The sequence below is a fragment of the Lycium barbarum genome, chromosome 7, assembly GCF_019175385.1.
Source record: "Lycium barbarum isolate Lr01 chromosome 7, ASM1917538v2, whole genome shotgun sequence".
NCBI lineage: Eukaryota > Viridiplantae > Streptophyta > Magnoliopsida > Solanales > Solanaceae > Lycium > Lycium barbarum.
The window spans coordinates 60,829,665-60,839,311 of record NC_083343.1 but is presented as its reverse complement, the minus strand read 5'-3'; the positions used below and the strand labels follow the sequence as shown (position 1 = coordinate 60,839,311).

The window sequence follows — 9,647 nt, the reverse complement described above, 5'->3', positions numbered from 1 at the left end:
GCTCGAGTGCAGGCATATGCACAGGGAGTTGAGGGTCGACAGAGAGGGCGTCGATTTGATAGGGAGCAGGACAGGGGTCAACATAAGAGAGCTAGATCAGCTGGGTATCATTCTGGTGACTTTCGGGGCGGACAGCCCCAACAGCAGTATAGTCGATATCCTTCCCATCCGGCACGGAGTGCACCTTCACGATTTACTGGTAAGAGGTTTGATAGCACGGGGTACTCGGGAGCTGGTCAAAGCTCCCTGACTTCAGGATTCCAGATGCATAGGAATTCAGGCCAGATGAGACCACCTATACCCCCGTGTCCTCGATGTGGCAGACGCTATCCGGGGGAGTGCCGTTTCATGACTGGTGCTTGTTTCACTTGCGACCGTCAGGGCCATACTATGAGGGAATGTCGATTTGGGGGTGGTGCAGGTGGCCCAGCTCAGCGTACGAGATCAGTTGCGGTTCTTCTTCTTCAGTTGCTATGCGCCCTATGGGGCAAGGTATTCAGACACCAGCAGGCCGTGACAGAAGCCGTGGAGGGGCTTCTGGTTCTGGCGGTCCTTCCAACCGCTTATATGCTTTAGCCAGCAGACAGGATCAGGAAGCGTCGCCAAATGTGGTCACAGGTATATTATCGATTTTCTCCCGAGATGTATATGCATTGATAGACCCAGGCTCCACATTATCATATATTTCCCCATTTGTTGCTAGTAAAATTGGGATAAAATCTAAATCTATAGAACCATTTGAGGTAGCTACACCAGTAGGGGACTTTGTCTTAGCAGAGCTAGTATATAAAGATTGTTCGGTAGTGATATGTAATCGCTGTACCAAAGCAGATTTGATAGAGTTAACCATGACTGAGTTCGATGTTATTATGGGGATGGATTGGTTAGCTTCCTGCTATGCTAACGTTGATTGCCGAGGCAAAGTAGTTCGGTTTCAGTTCCCAGGGGAACCAATTATAGAGTGGAGAGGGAATACAGCATCGCCGAGTGGTAAGTTTATTTCATACCTCAAGGCAAGGAAGATGGTTAAAAAGGGCTATATTTATCACCTGGTTCGTGTGCATGACTTGAAAGCAGAAACACCGACTCTACAATCTGTCCCGGTGGTTAATGAATTTCCAGGTGTATTCCCAGATGAACTTCCAGACCTTCCTCCTGAACGTGAGATAGAGTTCACTATAGATGTATTGCCAGACACTCGACCTATATCTATTCCTCCTTACAGAATGGCACCTGCAGAATTGAAAGAATTGAAGGAGCAACTGAGAGATTTGCTGGAAAAGGGTTTTATCAGGCCCAGTATATCACCTTGGGGAGCCCCAGTATTATTTGTACGAAAGAAAGATGGGTCACTGCGGATGTGCATTGACTATAGGCAGCTGAACAAAGTCACAATAAAGAACAGATATCCCCTCCCCAGGATTGATGATTTATTTGATCAGTTGCAGGGTGCTAAATGCTTCTCAAAGATAGACCTGCGGTCAAGTTATCACCAGGTGCGGGTAAGGGAGACAGATATTCCGAAGACTGCATTCAGGACCCGATATGGACATTACGAGTTTAGAGTGATGTCTTTTGGGCTGACCAATGCTCCAGCAGTGTTCATGGACTTGATGAATAAGGTGTTTAAGCCATTCCTTGACTTGTTCGTGATTGTATTCATTGATGATATTCTGGTCTATTCACGATCGGAAGAAGAGCATGCAGAGCACTTGAGGACAGTACTCAGGGTACTCCAGCTCCAGAAGTTATATGCTAAGTTCTCTAAATGTGAATTCTGGTTGACTTCTGTAGCATTTCTGGGGCATATTGTTGGAGCAGATGGTATTCGGGTAGACTCGCAGAAAATCGAAGCTGTCAAAACCTGGCCTAGACCTACGACGCCTACTGAGGTACGTAGTTTTCTGGGGCTTGCAGGGTATTACAGGAGATTTGTAGAAAGGTTTGCCTCTATTTCAGCGCCTTTAACAAGGCTAACACAGAAGGCAGCTAAATTCCAGTGGACCGATGCTTGTGAACAGAGTTTTCAATTATTGAAAGATAAGTTGACTACAGCTCCTGTTCTAACTCTTCCTGAAGGGCCAGAGGGCTATGTTGTCTATTGTGATGCTTCCGGTGTTGGGTTGGGTTGCGTGTTGATGCAGCATGGCAGAGTTATAGCCTATGCCTCCCGACAACTTAGGAAACATGAGAGAAATTATCCTACACATGACCTGGAGTTGGCAGCAGTGATATATGCTTTGAAGATACGGAGACATTATCTGTATGACGTGCATGTTGATATTTATACAGATCATAAAAGTCTCCAGTATATCTTTAAGCAGAAGGAGGTGAATTTGCGACAGAGGAGATGGTTAGAGTTGCTGAAAGATTATGATGTCGATATTCTATATCACCCAGGAAAGGCTAATGTGGTAGCAGATTCACTCAGCCGTAAATCTATGGCTTGTTTGGCAGGCGTACAACCAGAAAAGAAAGAGATAGTCCGTGAGATTCATCAGCTAGCTAGTCTTGGAGTTCGTTTGGCTGATTCTGATAATGGTAGCATTATTGTACGAGGTGTTGCTGAGTCCTCTATTGTAGAAGAGGTAAAGAGGCGGCAATATGAGGATCCTGTTCTGGTACACTATAGAGATACAGAACTTCAGAAGGACGAGACCCCATTTAAGATGTCAGCCGATGGAGTACTACGATACAGAGACAGATTATGTGTACCTGAGGTTGCAGGGTTGCGGCAGCAGGTAATGGGGGAAGCACACTATGCTCGTTATTCTATTCACCCGGGATCGACAAATATGTATCATGATCTTAGGTGTTTGTACTGGTGGGATGGTATGAAAAAGGACAATGCCGAATTTATGGCCCAGTGCCCAAATTGTCAGCAGGTTAAGATAGAGCACCAGAAGCCTGGAGGGATATTGCAGGAGATGGAAATTCCAACCTGGAAATGGGAGGTAATTAATATGGACTTCGTCACAGGTTTCCCTCGCACTCCACGGAAAAATGACTCTGTCTGGGTTATTGTTGATAGACTGACAAAATCAGCCCACTTTCTTCCAGTCAGGACTTCGTACTCAGCTGAGGATTATGCCCGATTGTATCTTAAGGAGATAGTGAGACTTCATGGAGTTCCCACAGCTATTATCTCAGATAGACGGGCCCAGTTTACAGCTAAATTCTGGAGATCTTTCCAGGAGGGATTAGGGACACAGGTGAGTCTCAGCACCGCATTTCATCCTCAGACTGACGGGCAGGCTGAGCGCACCATCCAGACGCTACAAGATATGTTGAGAGCCTGTGTTATTGACTTCAAAGGCAGCTGGAAGGATCACTTGCCGCTTATCGAGTTTGCTTACAAAACATTTACCACTCTAGCAATCAGATTACGCCGTACGAAACCCTGTATGGCAGGAAATGCAGATCCCCTATAGGCTGGTTTGATGTTGGCGAGGCTAAGCTGATAGGCCCCAGATATGGTTCAGCAGGCTGTCGATAAGGTGAAACTTATTCAGGAAAGATTACTGGCAGCTCAGAGTCGGCAGAAGGCGTATGCGGATAATCGACGTCGACACTTGGAATTTCAGGTTGGCGATTGGGTGTTCTTGAGATTGTCACCCATGAAGGGTGTTATGAGATTCGGCAAGAAAGGGAAGTTGAGCCCAAGGTACATTGGACCTTATCAGGTCATCCGTAAAGTAGGCCAAGTTGCTTACGAGTTAGACCTACCAGCGGACTTAGCAGCTGTACATCCGGTCTTCCATGTGTTAATGCTTCGGAAGTATATAGGCGATCCTTCCAGGGTGTTCCCTACAGGTGATATTCAGGTAACAGAGGAGCTATCATATGAAGAGCAACCTATTGCCATACTTAGGTTACGAATAAAAGATGTGGCGTCGGTTAAAGTGTTGTGGCAGAACAATAATAGGAAGGAGATGACTTGGGAGGTTGAAGAGGAGATGAAAAAGAAATATCCTCACTTGTTTTCCACATCTACAGGTAATTTAAACTCCTTTACTTGATTGTGTTAAATTGTCTGCTCAATTATATGTTAGCAATAAGGAAAACCCTTCCCAAAACCCTTATAGAACCTAACGGAAAAAAAAAAATCGACATTCGAGGACAAATGTTCTAAAGGGGGGGAGGATGTTATGTCCCGTATTTTCATACGTCGGGACGTTTTAAAATAAGCGCAACAAGTTAAAGGCAAGACTATCTTAAGATATGAAGTAGAGATTTTAACTTCCGGTTTCGTGTCGAGTCACAATTTATCCACAATTTTCGTGTGGCATTAAACTATTAATGGAAAATTGGGATTAAACTAACCATAATTGGATTAATAAGTGGGATTGGAAAGACCAAAAATCAGTCCACTTTTGGACCATGTTTGGCCGTGCCTTTCAAGGTTGTGGTCAAGGAATCTTGACTCAATTTAGTGTGATCCACATGTCCAAGTCAAGGAGGGGGGACATATAGACACAAAATTCTGATTCACTCCACTTTAGCAATTCATTTCAACACCCAAAGTTAGAGAAAGAAGAGTGTAGAAAGAGGTGCTCTCGGCTAAGAGCTAGCCGAGAGAGTGAGGTGAAATTGTGCCCAAAAATTCCAGTTTTTCTCCATCAAATTTACTCCTCATCTAGTGTATAAGAAGGTGTGTTAGTTGTTGAAGATAAACAAGAAAGTGAAGCACACAAATAGATTGAAGTTTCGGCCAAGTGAAGCACAAGATTGAAAGGTAAGAATGTTTGTTGTTTCTTGTGTTGCATGATGATTTGAATGTATAGTTCATGCAAGTTGTTGTTGGATTGTGGTTGTAGTTGAAGTAGGGGGTGATCCGTGTGTGAGGTGAGTTCATGACTGATTTCATTGTGCATGTATTGTTGGTGAATTGAATATGTATCAACATATGTAAATGAACAAAGATTGTAGGAGTTTGGTTGTGATGTTGCATGTTGGATATTGGACTGTTTTTGCTCGAATTTAAAATGAATCATGTGTTGAAGATTCTAATGAAGTCATGCTTAATCTTGTTGAACATGTATTGGAAATGGATTGAATGCATTGTAGTTGGATAAACGGATGAAAATCATGAAATGGTGGAAGGGTATTGTAGCCATGTAGTAGGGACTGTTTTAGAGAGAATTAGGGACTGTTTTGGGTCACATTTCGATTGTTGTTGTTATGGACATTGTGGTGTATTGTATGCATGTTGAATATGTGAATTGGGGTGTTAAAGAAATGAATTATATTGAGGTGTAAAGGCAGTCCAAAACCGTGGACAGTTTTTGGAAGTTAGAAGTAAACAATTATGTGTGTTGAATGTTGATTCCTGTTGCAAACGTTTAGCGAATGTAAAATGCCATGATTCAAGTTAAAACTGAAATGATTGTGGGCTGTTGTAAGAATGAAAATGATGCTAAAACAGTTCCAAGATTCATGAAAGTAAAGTCATTAAAAGTGTTGTGTTGTTGCAAGTTAAAACTGGAAATTTGCTAAGTAAGAATGGAAATGCGATGTGTGTTGATTAGCCGTGTGTATGAAACTGTTTTGGATGGTGTATGGACTGCCAAAGTTCCCTAAGTCATGCTTAAACAAGTTTTGATCAATATGTGAAAGAACGATTAGCAATGGTAGCTTGTAACGCTAGTTGGTTCGAATGCGAACGAAACGTCGTTTAATTGTTAGAAAGGAAGTGTGAATGTCACAAGACGTATTGAATGCCCTTGTAGACTAATTGTAGTTCTTCACATCTTGATATAGGATAAGTGTTTTTGGGCAGCAAGTACAAGTTAGAATACAACTAAACGCAAAAGGTATGTAAAGCCTATTCCTTCTTTCTTTTGGCATATCCTAGACGTAAGAATGAAACGATATGAACCTTGGGGTAAATTCTATTCTCTAGTTCCATGTATGACTTATGATTCTATATTTCATTAAGGTTATTGTCATGTGCCTACAATATGATTGACTAATGAATAATGCATGAAAGTTCCTATACTTAAAGAATTGCACAACTAGAGACATACTTGACTTTCAAAAGCTATACCTTGTTAAAGTAATACATGTACATGAAATCTGAAATGTTTCTTGAATAGTTTGTTATGAGACTTAAAATGAACTGAATATGAATATTATTTTGACACTTTAGAGCTGGTTAGTTGCTTATCCATTGAGTCTCAAAAAAGATGAATTGCATATATGTGGTTGCCTATTATTCTGCTCGTGCTTACCGCTATATCCTTCACTGAGTCCCGGGCCAGGGTACGTTTTCGTGCGCATGTTTACTATATTATTCACCGAGTCCCTCATTAAAGGGCCGGGACACGTTATATATATATATATATATATATATGATGGTATGATGATGATATGAGGATATGATAATATGATGATGTGGAGATGGTGGCCAGGAGGGCATATATATATTCATTATTACCGAGTCCTTCATTAAAGGGCCGGGACACGTACATGTTTATGTTTATGATGCCATGATTATAAATACCGAGTCCCTCATAAAAAGGGCCGGGACACGTTATATATGTTATATACAGAATGACTATGCAGCTTTGATTACGAAACTATATAATGACATTGATATGAGAACGATACAGATGAAATATATTCAAAGGCAAATTTTATGAAAGTCTGGTTGTTGCATTGAATCCTATACACCTTGTCTCAATATAAGTCTATTACTATGTTTCAAGATTTACATATTCAGTACATATTCCGTACTGACCCCCTTTCTTCGGGGGGCTGCGTTCATGCCCGCAGGTACAGACGCTCGTTTCGGAGATCCGCCAACTTAGGTCATCATTCAGCTATTTTGGACTGCTCCTTTGTTCCGGAGCTAGCTTGTGGTATAATCTCCTTATGTTGTGCTCGTATGTGTTTGTTTGGGTACGGCGGGGCCCTGTCCCGCCACATAATACGGTCATTACTCTTAGAGGTCTGTGGACATCTGTGTGGGTCTGTTTACAGTTGTTGATGCGTTTTATGTTTTTGACTTAAGTTTGGGGCGTACCCATTCGTAATGGCAGCCTTGTCGGCTTGCATATGTGTGTATGTTTGGTATTTTCTATATCGTGGCAGCCTTGTCGGCTTGCTTAGGATTATATATATATATATATGTTGATGTTTGAAAAGTGCAACTCCTCGGGAGACAGGTGACTAAGACATACAAAACTTGACGAATTTAAAATAACTCCCTATCTTTTTATATACAAATGATATCATGACATGCTAATTGTAAATGACTATAGTTAACATATAATATGAGTGTCCAATTCGGGCACGAGTCACGGCCTACGGGGTTAGGTCGTGACATTTATGTCACCACAAACAGAGACTAAAGCAAGTGTTAGATTCAAAGCTGGTGTTAAAGAGTACAAATTGACTTATTATACTCCTGAGTACCAAACAAAGGATACTGATATATTGGCAGCATTCCGAGTAACTCCTCAACCTGGAGTTCCACCCTAAGAAACAGGGGCCGCAGTAGCTGCGGAATCTTCTACTGGTACATGGACAACTGTATGGACCGATGGACTTACCAGCCTTGATCGTTACAAAGGGCGATGTTACCGCATCGAGCGTGTTGTTAGAGAAAAAGATCAATATATTGTTTATGTAGCTTACCCTTTAGACCTTTTTGAAGAAGGTTATGTTACCAACATGTTTACTTCCATTGTAGGTAATGTATTTGGATTCAAAGCCCTGCGCGCTCTACGTCTAGAAGATCTGCGAACCCTATGCTTATGTTAAAACTTTCCAAGGTCCGCCTCATGGGATCAGAGTTGAAAGAGATAAATTGAACAAGTATGGTCGTCCCCTGTTGGGATGTACTATTAAACCTAAATTGGGGTTATCCGCTAAAAACTACGGTAGAGCTGTTTATGAATGTCTTCGCGGTGGACTTGAATTTACCAAAGATGATGAGAACGTGAACTCACAACCATTTATGCGTTGGAGAGATCGTTTCTTATTTTTTGCCGAAGCACTTTATAAAGCACAGGCTGAAACAGGTGAAATCAAAGGGCATTACTTGAATGCTACTGTAGGTACATGTGAAGAAATGATGAAAAGAGCTATATTTGCTAGATAATTGGGTGTTCTGATCGTAATGCATGACTACTTAACAGGGGGATTCACCGCAAATACTAGCTTGGCTCATTATTGCCGACATAATGGTCTACTTCTTCACATCAACCGTGCAATGCATGCGGTTATTGACAGACAAAAGAATCATGGTATCCACTTCCGGGTATTAGCAAAAGTGTTACGTATGTCTGGTGGAGATCATATTCACTCTGGTACCGTAGTAGGTAAACTTGAAAGTGAAAGAGACATAACTCTGGGCTTTGTTTATTTATTGCATGATGATTTTATTGAACAAGATCGAAGTCGCGGTATTTATTTCACTCAAGATTGGGTCTCTTTACCAGGTGTTCTACCCATGGCTTCAGGAGGTATTCACGTTTGGCATATGCTTGCTCTGACCGAGATCTTTGGGGTTGATTCCATACTACAGTTCTGTGGAGGAACTTTAGGATATCCTTGGGGTAATGCGCCAGGTGCTTTAGCCAACCGAGTAGCTCTAGAAGCATGTGTAAAAGCTCGTAATGAAGGACGTGATTTTGCTCAATAAGGTAATGAGAATATTCATGAGGCTTGCAAATGGAGCCCAGAACTAGCTGCTGCTTGTGAAGTATGGAAAGAGATCGTATTTAATTTTGAAGCAGTAGACATTTTGGATAAGGAAAAAAAGTAGACATTAGTAGATAAATTAGCAGCAAATAAAGAAGGATAAGGAGAAAAAACTCAAGTAATTATCCTTCGTTCTATTAATTGAATTGCAATTAAACTCGGCCCAATCCTTTTACGTTTTTTTATATTGTCTTTAGGATATTCATATTGGTTTTTATCGTATTTATTTTATCCATAGATTCTCAAAATTCATAAAGAAAGACAGAATCAATAAATTCAAATTATTACGAATTGGTCTTTCTAATGATAAATATGTATGGACTCATTCGCTCATAGAAAATGGGATCAACTCACCCATTGCGTATTGGTACTTATCAAGTATAGAATAAATCTGCTTCGCTTTGTTCCTACAAACAGAATTGTTTCATTATTACCAACAGAATAGAACACTCTTGTTCGGAAATAATCGACTGATCAAGAGTGGTCCATAGGATAGTCATATTATAGTCTTTTCCAATGCAATAAATTTACGTAGTGTCCATTTATCTTTGATATAAGGGGTATTTCCATGAGTTTGCCTTGGTATCGTGTTCATACCGTTGTATTGAATGATCCCGGTCGGTTGCTTTCTGTTCATATAATCCATACAGCTCTGGTTGCTGGTTGGGACGGTTCGATGGCTTTGTATGAATTAGCGATTTTGATCCTTCTGATCCTGTTCTTGATCCAATGTTGAGACAGGGTATGTTCGTTATACCCTTCGTGACTCGTTTAGGAATAACCAATTCATGGGGCGGTTGGAATATCACAGGGGGGACTGTAATGAATCCGGGTAGTTGGAGTTACGAAGGTGTAGCTGGAGCACATATTGTGTTTTATGGCTTATGCTTTTTGGCAGCTATCTGGCATTGGGTATATTGGGATCTAGAAATATTTTGTGA

At 41.2% G+C, this 9,647-nt stretch overlaps 2 pseudogenes; both read left to right on the top strand.

Moving 5' to 3' along the window:
• The first annotated feature begins 7,329 nt into the window (after window positions 1–7,329).
• LOC132603447 (ribulose bisphosphate carboxylase large chain-like) lies at window positions 7,330–8,647 on the top strand (annotated as a pseudogene).
• A 555-nt stretch (window positions 8,648–9,202) lies between these two features.
• LOC132601501 (photosystem II CP47 reaction center protein-like) overlaps window positions 9,203–9,647 on the top strand; it is a 1,346-nt pseudogene continuing 901 nt past the window's right edge.